The 13,417-nt window shown below is 40.4% G+C and overlaps 1 protein-coding gene across 16 annotated transcripts in view; it reads left to right on the top strand.

Moving 5' to 3' along the window:
• Positions 1 to 13,417, top strand: part of IKZF1 (IKAROS family zinc finger 1) — a 109,674-nt gene that overhangs the window by 36,714 nt on the left and 59,543 nt on the right. The window contains exon 1 of one of the 16 annotated variants that reach the window (XM_064660652.1): positions 3,107 to 3,181. The exons of 10 other annotated variants lie outside the window; for them this stretch is intronic. The gene's annotated coding sequence lies outside the window, so the exon portion shown is untranslated. Of the gene's footprint in view, positions 1 to 3,106; positions 3,182 to 3,627; positions 4,026 to 13,417 lie in introns of those variants that run through there. 5 more of the 16 variants (XM_064660641.1, XM_064660702.1, XM_064660688.1 and 2 more) reach the window with 5 other exon arrangements.

Here is a 13,417-nt window from a genome sequence, read left to right as displayed (position 1 = left end):
AAGATTCTAAACAAAGAAAGATCTATTAAATGTTAGACATTATGTGGATTCAGAGCAATGAGCTGTATTTCCTATGTTGTCTTCAAATAGCTGCCAACCAACCGTTTAGTGTGAAGTCCATGATATTTTCTTAAGCACTTGTGGCACTGCAAAGTGTGAAGAGCCTTCTTGAGAGCAAAATAGTCCTGTGGGGGGTTTCTCAGGGTGAGAGGACAGCTACAATAAGGATTGTGAAACAACCTGGTCATACTTAGCATTATAGTAGAAAGCATGGTTTGAGGGAGATTTCTGGCTGTAGAAGACAACATCCATTACCCTTTTGTGCCTCTGGAAATTTAACATGTTTCTAAAAATCTTCACTATCCTCATCTTGATCAGAACTTGTGTTTTCCAAACTGAATGGGAACTACTCACCCAGTAGGTTCACAATCCCGCAAGCAAAGCCTCTGGACACTCTGCCCAGGCAATTCTCTGAATAATTAAACATAACTTTTTTGGTGGAAAGGCGAGAGAAGCACCTGCCTGGCACACTCCAGCTGTTGCACCTAATATGCATGCTCTGTGCTTAACACTTTTTTATTGGTTCTCAATTTGCAAAAATTTTCTGCTGTACTTTTGTATTTAATTATCAGCACCTGTCTGGTAATGGACTGAAGCAGCACGAATGTGGCATGCTGACCGTTCTGAGGATTCCGGTTGGTAAGACCGCTGTAGAAAGGAATAAATGGTAAATGATAATACACAGCAGTAGAAATACAGTACCGCCTGCATTAACAATTTCTATTTGTATTTAAGAACAAATCTGAAGGAAACCATTCACTATGCAGCCTTGTTAGATGCTTCCCACTGTAAATCTGATAACAATGGAAAAGTCTCTTAAGTAGATTTCGCCTGGCAGTGAATTAGACAACTATAAGGCCACTCTTTTTTTTTTTTTTTTTGCCATACCTGTCTCTACCTTATATCCTTTACAACCCACTTTGGTTTATCCAAAATTCCCGATAATGTCAGTAGAAATAGTGCAAGAAAAGGCTTGTAGAATCTGGCTCCTCAGGCGAGTGCCTAAGTGTATATCTGTAACTATCCCTTAACAGATCTTTTCAAAGTAGTTCTGGGCTTGGTAAGCATCACTGGGACAGTGGACCTCCCTTCAGAATGCCCACTGCTGTTCTCCCAGCAAGAAACTTGCTGTACATGAGAGCAGTCTGCCACCAGTGAGCTCAGTGCTGCCGTGGCTGTACTGCTGCTCCTTCTCCAGGGCTTCAGCCTTAAAAGGATCTTCCGCACCCTCTACTAAGTGCAGAGAGCTCCTACGAGCTGTTAACAAACCTAAATGCAGTGGGTTGCAGAAGATCCTTTACAATTCACAAGATTGGACTTTAGCAGGCTCAGCTCACACACGTCTAGGAACTCAATTCTGGCCTTAACATTTGTATCAAATGTTTAACGAGACATCGTGGCTTGTGCAGTGTGAAAGCTACATTAAAAAATACATGCCAAATCAGTTCCCCCTTGGTGCGCTGGAGTGCAGGGGCCCTATGGCAGCTGAAGCACAGGAGAGCAGCAAACAGCTGCTGAAAGAGCCATTCCCCAGTGGAGTGTTGCTCCTTTTACTTCAAAGTATCCAAAGGCATGTATCTGTGGAAAGTTGCTGTGTTCCCTTGAGTTAACCAGCTTCTGCTTTTGAAGACGGTGTGACCACCTGTATTCCCAGTCCTGCTGAGGCTGAGCTCTTTGCGATTTGCTGGAGAAAGGTACTATCTGCTAAGTACATGGTGGCACCTTTTAATGGATCTTTTTGCGGATATTTCTTAAATCTCTTTCTTTTTACTGCCAGGGTGTGATTCCACTGGCCAAATGCACTTGAATCCCTGTATGCAAACCTGCTGGAAGACATGGGGGTCTTCTGGAATAAATATGAGGAGAATTTTCCTCCAAGTTTCAACACTATCAAATCCATAAAGTCTACTTAGAAGTTATAGTAGAAAGAGGGTTCTGCATCTCTTTAAAGACACAGTGTGAAAAATAAAATTGAGAAGCACAAGGTATACCTGGTTCATCTCAAACATATCCAGATACTACCCCAGTTTGTGAAGAACACAGCAATCACGTCTGCAGAGCCTCTCTGAGGGAAGGAGTGACTGAAAAAAATCCCCAGGTATAGTCCTGCCGTTTCTGTTCTAGAAGGAGGAAACTTAGCCTCGGAGACCTAATTTTGCTGTACAGTATAAACTTTTAGTAAGTAGTAGACAATTTCAAAGAGCTTGTGTTCTAAGCTCCTGATCTTTCCAATGCTTACGTGCTTGTTTAATTTTCTGGCTCTGAATTGTCCAGTTGAAGTCAATGAGATTACTAACAAGCACAAAGTTATGTCTAATTTTTTTCTCATATGGGAGCAAATATAAAGATAGGATGTGAGAAAGGAAGTATTATTATCCTCATCTTGCAGACGAGGAACTGAAGCACAGCAAAAAAAAAAAAAAAAAAAAAAAAAAAAAAAAAAAAAAAGAAATCCTGATCCTCCACAGAGTGTGTATCTGCTTAATTATCAAGCATGAGTAATTTCCATCAGGTTTGCCGTGCCGTCTGGTCTGAAGCATAAGCATTTCAGTGACTGTCTCTCCCACCGATTTTAAGTAAGTTGCTTAAGTTCTGGTCCGGTGGTTAAATTCGAGAGCTTAAAAAGCGCGGGACGCGAATGGCTGTGTTGAAGTATAGGAGGATGATCTGAGCCCTTAGCCTGAGCTCTGGAGCGTTACAGGTGGATGTGTACAGCTGACGCCCTGTGACTCCCGGCCGCATCGCTGTGCCTGGCCGCTGCCCGCCGCGCTGGGAGACCCGCATGAGTCCGGTGCCGGGAGCGCCCGGCGGGGCGGTGCGGAGCCCGGACACTCTCCCGCGCCTCCAGCTGCGCGCAGCCGGCGGGGCGCCCCGGCAGCAGGTACCTCGCCAGGTAAAGCCCCTCCGACCCCGTCGCCGTCCCAGGCACGGCCTCGACTCCGGCCCCGTTCCCGCCGGGGCGGGGGCGTGCGCGGGTGCGGAGCGGGCGGGGGCTGCGCGGGGCGGGCGGGAGAGCGGGAGGGGGGGAGGGACCGGGCGCCGAGCCTCCGCCCGCGGGGCAGCGCCGGTACATGGAGCGGCGCCGCCACTGCTGCCGCCCGCCCCGGCCTCGGCGTAGCAGGTACCGCGGGGCGGGGGGTCCCGGGCGGGCACCAGCCCCAGCCCCCGGGGTGGCGGGTCAGCCCCGGGCGGCTGCGGTGCGCGGGTCAGGAGGGGTTGCCGGTAGCGTTAAGTGTGAGACTGCGGAGCCCGGTCCCTGTCCTCCATCCCATCGCATCCTATCTATTTCTTCCCCTTCTCTACGTCCTACCCGCTTTTTTTTTTCTTTTTTTTTTCTTTTTTTTTTCTTTCTTTTTTTTTTTTTTAGTTTGGAAACATTGATCTGCAGCTTGTGTGTAAATCCAGGCGTTTTTGAGTGCTTCCTTAAAATTTTAGAGATGAGTAGCCATGAGTAGCCATGAGGAGCTGGCCGGGAAGGGGGTGTACATTGACTCAAGTGCGGACCGGTGTTGTATTTGCCTCCTCGAGTCAGCCGCAGCACTTCGCTTCATTCAAAGCCCGAGTTCCAGTTGCTTGCGCCCGTAGTTTGCAGAGGGGAGGCAGATACGGAGGTTGTCAAAACTGTTAGGAAATATTAAAATTAGCAGTTCCAGTGCGCCTGAGGGGAAAGGCTTTAGAGGAGAAGTTGCTGACTTCCGAATAGCGGTGCTACCAGAAGTTTTCCTCCTTGCCATACAGCCTGTCGCAGCTGGAGGTTCTCTTTCACCCTGTTCCGCAAAGTTACCCTCTCTGTGAAGGGACGCTTTCGCTCCGTAGTCGTTGTTAAAGAAGATGTGCATAGTTAGAAACTGTGTTTGTGAAGAAACGAGTTCCCACTGCAGCAGTCCGTTCTAAGGAAACTTTTAATTTTGTGCTTGAAGAAACCTGATTACTACTTGGATTACTTTTCTACCTTGGTTTAGAAGGTATGGTAATGCTGCCAGACTTTGTGCAAAGTATTCTGCTTTCCACATTGTTAAAAGTGAATAATACCGTGTCAGAAAATTTTGTAGTGTATCATTGCAAATTATCTCAAAAAATGAGATTTTTGTGAGATGCAAGAATTTTTAGACTGGTATGGCCACTGGCTTAACCTGTATAAATTATTGTAGAGGAATATAATGTTGTTTCTTTTTACTTTTCCTCTCTTTTTTTTTCTTTCTTTTTTTTTTCCTTCCACTGAGTCTGCTTACACATGTAAGTGTAAGCAGTATTATCAAAGGACTTTATGTTGGGATCGGAAGTTAGAATTAGATCTTCCTGACTACTTATTTTTCTTTTCAATATCTGCATGCCACTAAAGCTACATTTGTATGTGTTTACTGTCTAGATGTCCAAAAAAACCCTAAATGAAATAAACCAGGTATATAACCCTGATTATTTTTCATGCGTTCACATTAGCAACCTATTTGCCAGACTTTAATAGTTTCGTTTCAAATTTTGAAGCTGTAATGCATTGTAAGGTCCAAATCCTTTAAAAGACGCACTCTGTTAGCTGCGGTTGACTGCTCACATCAATTGTAACTCACATGCATACTGGAGTACCATGTAGTATGACTCTCTATTAAGCATTATAAATTATCATTGAAATGTAAAGAAAAAGCATATTAATATACTGCATTTAGAAATAGGTACTAAAATTCCTTTTAAATACTTGGAAAGACTTTATCTGGATAATCAGCTAAGCACAGGGGCACATTCTGAGTTGCTTGTGGCACTGCTCTCTCACCTTGCTGGTGAATCGCATAGTTTAACGTGTTTGGAGCCTTAGTGAAATAGAAAAATGAAGAATGAGATGACATTCTTATATGAAAATGTAGTTGCTTCTGAATTTTCCAAACCACATTTTTGCCCTTAGGTAACTGTTTATTTTTTGTTTTTTCCTCTACTGAAGGAAATTGTAAGTCCAAAAAGTGGGAATAGATTTGTTCATGTGATGCCCAGTATTCTTCTTCATGGATCAATATAACAGTAGTATACAGTAGTTGGTACTAGATTTGTTTTCCAAAAGGTGTCATTGCTTACAAGCAGAAGTTTCTTTCTAATATTGTATGCTCTGCTTTGATTTTGACTTAAAAATGTTTGTCTAAAACCAGAATTAAAAGTACAGGATATAATGCTTACACAAACCTATGCCCTCCACCCCCTCAAGATACTAGATCACTAGCAATCACTAGAAAAACTCTGCCAAGTTTTAGTTGAATGGCTGTATGCCTTATGCCTTTATCAAGCCTTTGAAGCTGATGCCTGGGGATATAAGAAACTAAGTGTAGACCAAGTGCAGGACCAAGAGCTCTTAAAATGAGAGTTGTCCTTATCGTGGCTGTCCTTAGGAGAACTGGGGGGGGGGGGGGGGGGGAAGTGTCCAAAATACTGCAGAGCTCTGCAGTTTACTTAGTTCACATTTCTATTACCCCAGACTTGCATCCGACCTTAAAGGTTTTCTCACAAATATTACTATTGGTGACTATCCATGTGCTCTTTATCTTTTTCCTTTTTTTTTTTTTTTGGAGTAAATTATACAGAGCTCAGAACTTGATATACTGTAAGTTTAGAGTGAAAATAGAAATAGACATTTTATCTCTAATGACAAGGTAAATTTAACATAAAAAGCCGAGGAGAAATCAGGTTTATCCACTGAGTGAGAAGACTGACCAGATGGAAGTCAATGGAAGTCCAGTGCTGGTCATCCTCAACAGCCAGGATTTCAAACCTAATGCACTCATACCTGCAAGAGTCCTCTACCTACTGGGTTTGACTTCCAGGTGAAATGACAGGAATGCAGAGGCATAATGTGAAATTGTACTAGCTGTCCTAATTCAGTCAGAAAGGACTGGTGGACCCTGGTATTTAAAGAGGTAGAAAGATCACTAATCTCTCTGGGCCAATGTAATAATGGGAAGACAGGAGAGAAGACTCTTGTTTCTTTGCCCTTCATGGCCACAGTAACTGAAGAAGCTTAGACACTGTTCCTTTGTGCATCGTTTATCTCAGCAGAGTATTTCTCAGGGTGGCTGCTTAACTCCAAGTGAGCAAAGTGAGTTGATGTATTTTCAGTAGGTCCCATACTCAGGAGTTGCAGTAGAGACAAGCTTGTCATACACCTCTGACTTTCCACCTCTGCTCCCGGCTGCCAGTGCTTCCTCCAGGAATGATCTGGTTGCTGGTTGCCTTACATAAGCACGAACAATACCTTTGTCATTTTTGTTACATGCAGTGTACAGTAAAAAAATGCAATAGTCTTCATCTCAGCATTACTATAGTAGTTTTGCTTTCCTTTGTAGACCTTTATACCAAAAACCTGGTCTGCCTGCCACTTCCCCTGCATAGCAATGCAGAAATGTAACTGGAGAATCAATCCACAGAGTTTTACAACAATGCAAAACTTCTTCCTCATCATTAAAATTGGATAATTTCAAAAGGAAGCCAAAAACATTTCCAGGCATATTTTGTTTGAGCTTAGGTACTTCTTACACTAACACCACAATCTTGCAGAAAACAAAGAAATGGGTCCAGTCTGTATTTCAGCAACAGAAAACAAGGGCATAATGAATCCTATGCTGTTCTGGCAGATCATTTTTGGCAACGTTCTCTTAAAAAAGTCCAGAGAATATCGAAAGTCATGGATCATAGGCTTATTGTGTGGCTCTTTGTCAGGAAAACTTCCACCGAAGACTTGTGCGATTTTTTTTTCCTTCTGTTTTATGTGCAAGAAGAGCTGGGTCATTGGGATTTTTATTATTTTTTGGTCAAGATTCACATATGTACTTGATTACATTTTGACCAGTCATTACTTTCTACTGTTATTAAAAGTAATAGAATTAGACCAAAGAAAACATAGTAAAGTAGTAGAATGTAGTGTAGGAGTAATGGGATTTTTGGAAAAAGTTTTCATCGTTATGAGAGTACGGCAGGATGCTCTGCTGGCAGTGTAGTGGGCTCCCCTGGAATTCCCCTCCCAAGTGACAAACTCCACTTTTCCAGCAAGTATAAAATCAGTCAGAAAGAAAGAAGAATACCAGGAATACGTTATGTCACTTGAGGAGTGGAAGGTAAGAGCTCTGTTCATTTTTTTCTGGGACTATGATTCTTTAGGAAGCCTTTAGAATGCTTGCAACTCAGTGCAAGAGTCAAAAGAGAAAAGACCTATTCCTCACTGGCATTTTTTCTATAATCCAAGGATTATTTTTGCTCCCCGTCCCACCGCTGGAGGGGAACAGCATTTAGATATGAGTGTGACTATCATCTGAAGCAAGGCAGGCAGCCTCAGTCCTGTCAGCTTTATGGCAATTTTTAAATGGGAGGCTACTTTAAATATCTTCCACTCATCGAAAGTAGCTGCAATTTTATCTGCCTGGTGGCTATCCAGCAAAAGGAACAGACTTCAGCTGGGAAACTCCCTGCTTCCAATGTGAGCTGTGGCTTTTTGTCCCTATGTCTGTAATCAATACATAAACCTAACTGCAACTTGGAGAGTTTTGTTTGCTCTCTAAATTTAAACAGAATTATGTTAGTACCATAGTGTTGTGATGCGTCGTTATTACGATGCAACAACTTCTGCATTACCCTTCTCCTTTAAGACACACCTTCCTCCGTACTTTAAGCTGGTGCACAAGAAGAGATTATAGGTTTTTTTGCACTAAGCAGGTTATTACCAACAGTGACTGCAAAAGTAGATCCTAGTTCTGAGAAGATACATGTATATGTTCTTAGCTTTATTTGTGCTGTTGCAAGTTCATGGGGATGGGATAGTGCAGGTTCGGGACCTGGATGGCACGCTTGTGCTTCTTGTATAAATGCCTCAAAAGGCCATTCAGATTGCAGATGTTGATGAGCAGTCACAGTGGAATCATCATATTTTTTAAGCAATGGGAACTGTCTGCTTCTTTTGGTTATTTTGCTTATTTCATGTGAAAGATTTACATTTCTTCTTCTGATCCCAGTTGCTCTAGCTTTCTCAGTAAAAGAGAAACTTGCTCTGTAAGAGAGATCTGATTCCCCGCTGAATTGCTTCATTTTTCCGCTTGTTTCAACTCACTAAGAACAGCAGAGCAGTTGCAATATAAAGCTGGAATTGTCCATCGTAGGTTGGATCCAAAATATATGCAAAAGCAGAGTGAGTTAACTCAAATATGTAGTGTGGAGGAACTTGCTAATTAATTTTAATTTTACGAGTTACTTTTACGTTTATTTAAAGGGAGAAAAAATCACACAGATGTCTAATATGCTTATTCAGGCTGGTAATTTCCTTTAATAATCCGTAACAGCCTGAACAGTTTGAAGGGAAATTAGGAAGCAATTCTGTGATCATGAAGCACAGTTACTGAAACCTCCTATAATTTGGACAAATTAACTACTGATATATTGTTGAGGATACTTGGCAATAACACTTCTAGATGTAGAGGGATTCTTTTGTTTTCTCTGTTGCATATTTAGATATGCTGTGCTGAGGACATTCTATGCTTTTTAAATCCTGTATACATATAAATACAAAAAGCACAGTTTCTCATGTGCTGTTTGCCTTCTCTTGAGTGAGAGCCCTGGAAAAATATCCAAGAGCTCAATTTGGCCACTTGAGAATGTGCTGTGTTCTTAGATTGAGTGCCTTAATTTACACCCCTCACCTTTTATAGTCAGTTTATTTATAAGATGGAAATGTGTGCGTTTTCTTTGTCATGGTGAATTTATTCCACTTTTCTGCTTGATTTTTAGTGAATAAAGGTGACAGGGTTTAATGAGTTAATAAAACTTGGCCTTAATTAGGAAAATTAGCTTCATATTTTTCTCATATTGTGGAAACGATTTATAATGACTCTGGTTGCAATTCAAAATCTTGAAGGAAGAACCTTTTTCATATTTGCAATGATATCAAGTCCAGTAATTTGCACACAAAGTCAATAAAAGAATGGATTTGTTTTTATTGTCTCCTTTAGCGATGAATTGTTACATGAATATAGCTCAAGCACAGAGAATTCTAAGAAGAGCATGTATGGAAAACACAAATGGGATCCAAGATGCACTTTTTGTCATTTGTCAGTGCTTTGAAAAAGAATTCCCAAAGAACTGAGAATTACGTAGGATCTTTGAGACAACTTTTTTTACACCCTCACAATTGTTCACTAACATGGAAATTAATATTACATGTGCCAGACATATAAATGTTTCACATCTGCACTGTTAGCAGAGCTCTTTTCTTAATCTTGTGTGTTGAATTACAGTGCTTTCTTCATTTTGCAGACAGGAGCTCTCCATTGAAATTTCACTGTATGCTCATAATTGTATTGTCAATTCGTGTAGTTAACCAGAATTTACACTAGGCAGGAACAGAGAAATGACTGAATAAACTAAACATCTCCCTAGACTATGTAGAAAATGCTGAATATGGAATTAGTGCAGAGGGAGAGAAATTGATCCACTTAGTTTTAACCTTTTTTCTGGTTTAATGCAGTCCTTTAAAAGACCTGGAGGTATTTGTTTTGGTTTTTTAAGCAGAAATGGAAGGACATTAAAGTGCTTATTATGACCCTTGGTTTTCAGTTTTCAGAAAGGACCACCCCTCAGCTTTGTAGTTATTATTTACACTGAGCTGTGTGATGAGGTGGAAATTAAAAATAGAATTAAAATAATTCTAAAGTAGAGTCATTCACAGAGATTGTGAAGTGTAGCATATTAAATTACAATAATAAAGCTAATTATCAGCTGCTTGCTGAGATATTGGATGCTTTTAATTAAAACTAGTTTGTAGGATTCTAGCATTTTTCTTCAAGTATTTGAAGATTGGTTGTACAGATTACCTTTTTTCCATGTTTAACAGTCTTCCTGTTGAATGTTCAGTCATATGTAGCACATTCGTATGTCAGGTTACAAGCCTATTTAAAAAAACACATATAATAGGTCTTTGGTTTAAAAGGAAGCTAAATGTTAAATCCTTTTACGATGATGCCTTTATTCACCTCTTTCTTGGTTGTTGCCTCATACTCCTTGACATCAGTGGATGCAAGAGGCTTGGTTCTGCTCGGTTGAGACCCTCTGGCGCAGTTAGAAATGCAGCTGTACTACCATTCTGCAGGTAGATGCAACTCCCAACTTAAATCCCAAAAGACTGATGACACATACATGATGACATATCACTCCTTAACCTCTTTTTAATGTGCACATTCTTCTGCCAGGTATGTTAAGGGCTATAGGTGTTTAATTCTGCTGTGTTTTTAGGGCTGCAGCCTCCTTTTGCTTTGTTAATTTATTTATTAAACTCTATATGTCGTGGGTGGTTGAACATAGGACCCATTTTAGGAGCTTTGCTTCAGTTTAGGTTTTAAAGCAGGTTGGGGTTTTATGGTTTTGGTTGCTGGTTTGGATTTTTCATTTGGTAAAGCTGCAGCCTGCATGATGAGGAGCCAGTGAGACATGTCACAGACCACAAAGAGGAGACGTGCTCACACACCAGCACTCCATTAGGGCCAGCTGTTCCAGTGACCTGCACGAGCGGTCCCTTTTCCTGTCGCAGGGCAGCTTGCGTAAGCGGGGGCTGCAAAGTCAGGCCTTTCCCCGAGGTGGCTGTGGAAGCAAGGCTGGGGTTTGCCTCTTTGCTCGTTTGTTCTATCGCAGTTAACCCAGAGCTGCCATCACTGAGGAACACATCATCTCCTCGCTTTTTATATTTGCAAAAGCACCTGCATGATACCAGGACCCTTATAGAAAGTTAATTTTCTGCTCTTCAAGACTTTGTGAGTGCTCATTTTCTGCTTTGAGGTTTCATGGAAAGGACCTGCCCCTGTGGTGTGCACTCAAGACAGGAATGCACCCCAAGGTGCACCCCAAGACAACCTGTCTGTCTTTTCAGCAAGGCTACACCTACAAATTGTCAGGAAACATGCAGCTGGATGTTGTATATGTTTGTGGGCTCCTTGCAGCACCAGAGGTAGAGCTACCTGTAGATGGAAGGACAGCTCTGAGTTTAGGTGTGCTGGTGTAAGTCCAAAGTGGTTCCACAAATGTCAACGTATCTGATTTCATTTCCTTACTATAAATGAGGTTTCACTATGTGCTGAGTGTGGAGCACAGCTTGTCCCAGTGAAGTCAGTATATATGTAGCTTGGAAAACACAGAAGAGGTAAAAACATGGCTCATCTTTAGCAGTGGATTAGGTCATTCTACTGAACCACTTAAATGTCCCAGTCTTGCGATCCTTTAATATCCTAAGAGAGCAGGGTTTGTAGGAGGACTGACATGCTTACACATGCTTTATTGAATTGATGAAACACTGTATAAATTCTAAGCATTCATTTTCTTGAACACGGAAGTTTACTTTTGAATTTGCGTTGTAAAACAGGAGATGAAATAATAAACCAAGATTTGCAAATAATTAATTTGCTGTATTCTGAAAGATTAAAAAATCTTGACCTTGCAATGACTTCTTCCTATTTACACCTGGAATTCTAAAGGATCCCAAAACCACTTCTTGTTGTAATTGACATTAAATATAAATAGAGAAGTACCTCACTAATTCACAGGGTTTTTTGATATTTTATATCTATATATAGATATAAAATATTTTGATATATTATTAGAACATAGCACAAGTTATATTGTGTAGGGAGTTGCAAGGACGAAAATCAGTCACATGTAAATTTTCTTTGGACTCAAGGTGGGAACATGGACAAATGCTGACTAACTTTAATCCCAAATTTTTGTGCGAGCATGGTCACTTAGGTACTTCCTTATTTAAAACAAAATCAACATAGCCTTTCAGGGGTTTTGTGTGTTGATTATTAATTGTCTTAAAGTTGTAATATTTTATTCTTTTTCCAAAGGATTATGGTAGCTTCATCTCTGAATCTGATATTCATAGTCTGAAGAGGAAATTTTACAGGTTAGAGTTCTTTATCTGAACAACCTTGAAGAAATAGTTTTATCTATTTTGAAAGGAATTTTGTCTATTTTGTATTTCTTGTAATAAGGGGCCAAACTTTGAAGCTATTTGTATTCCTAAATAGAAGAATTATCTGTTATTACCTTTGCTGATCCTTTTCCTGCTATAAATGAGAGCAACACACGTTCAGCATTTGAGAGCAAGATTGCTTCAGTCAGGTGCCCACCCAGCTTTTGATTTCTAACTTCAGGCTCCTAAATTAGCTGATAACCTAAACAGATGCTACTGCATTGAAGACAATGAAGTCATACGCACATTTCTTATGCTAGTGACAAATTTGATTCATAGATAAAACTTAAACAATGAAAAATTACAAAACATCTTTTTCTTGCCAAACCACAACAGACAGTAATTTAGGGTTTCATGTCATAAACATTTCTAAAACATTGTTCTTTAGAAAAATCTTTGTAAAGATTTATTAATTTACAAATTGATAACAAATAGATGCTTTAGTGCAAATCCTCATATCCATACATAGGGCTCTCTTGTTTTCTGGAAAGTCGGTGACAATGTCTTTACTGATTCTTCAGAGAAGGAAAGGGAGGAAAAACGGCATGTTTTCCTATTCACAGATTTAGCATATCAAAGGCAAATGAGTAAAGTCTACTCTTAGCACTTAAAATTTAGCCCAAGACATGTTAGGCTCAAGTCCAGTGTGAAAAACCTTTTAACAGACACAGAACCAAAACCTATGCGTGGCTCATTGCAGAATTGGAGGGGAGGAGGGATGTCCTATCATGTATTCTTTGCTGATACAGAGCCAAAGCTGAAGTCAACTGGGATTTCATTATTATTTACCACATACTACAGGAGTACAGTTCTCCTCTGGGAGGGATTCAAAACACCCTGAAGGATTTTTTAAAGGTCTTTTTTTTGCTTTTATCAATTTCTTACTACTTACAGATTTTACTCTACATTTAGGAACAATGTTTAATTGTTCTAAGTAATTTTTTTTGGGGAAAAATCTTTCTGTCATAACTTTTCCACCAGCTCTATTTTCTCTCTGTGTTTCATCTCTGGGAAATGGATCAGCTTTGCCAAATGTCTTAAAATTACCTAAATCCAGGATAAACCTTGAAGTTGTTAGTGTGAGATCTAAGGGCAGGTGTATTTCAGGACAGGTAGTCATCCAACCTCACACAAAGCAAGCTAGGAGTATTCCACTCCAAAAAAAAGAATAACAAAACCGAAACAAAACAAAAAACCCCCAACAAACTGTACTCCAGTTTACCTCCATTAAAAAAAACAAAACAACAAAACAAACCAAACAAACAAAAGAATCCATCCTGTAGTTTACCTCTCCATTTAAGAGTTGGCAAGTATTTTCAAACGGAATTCTGCCTGATGGCAGCAAGAGGCAGGAAGGAGTACAGCTCAGAAGTATGC

This window comes from Pseudopipra pipra, chromosome 1 (genome assembly GCF_036250125.1).
Source record: "Pseudopipra pipra isolate bDixPip1 chromosome 1, bDixPip1.hap1, whole genome shotgun sequence".
In the NCBI taxonomy this organism is placed as follows: Eukaryota; Metazoa; Chordata; class Aves; order Passeriformes; family Pipridae; genus Pseudopipra; species Pseudopipra pipra.
The sequence above is the reverse complement of the archived record's forward strand: the minus strand, read 5'-3'. Positions and strand labels throughout refer to the sequence as shown.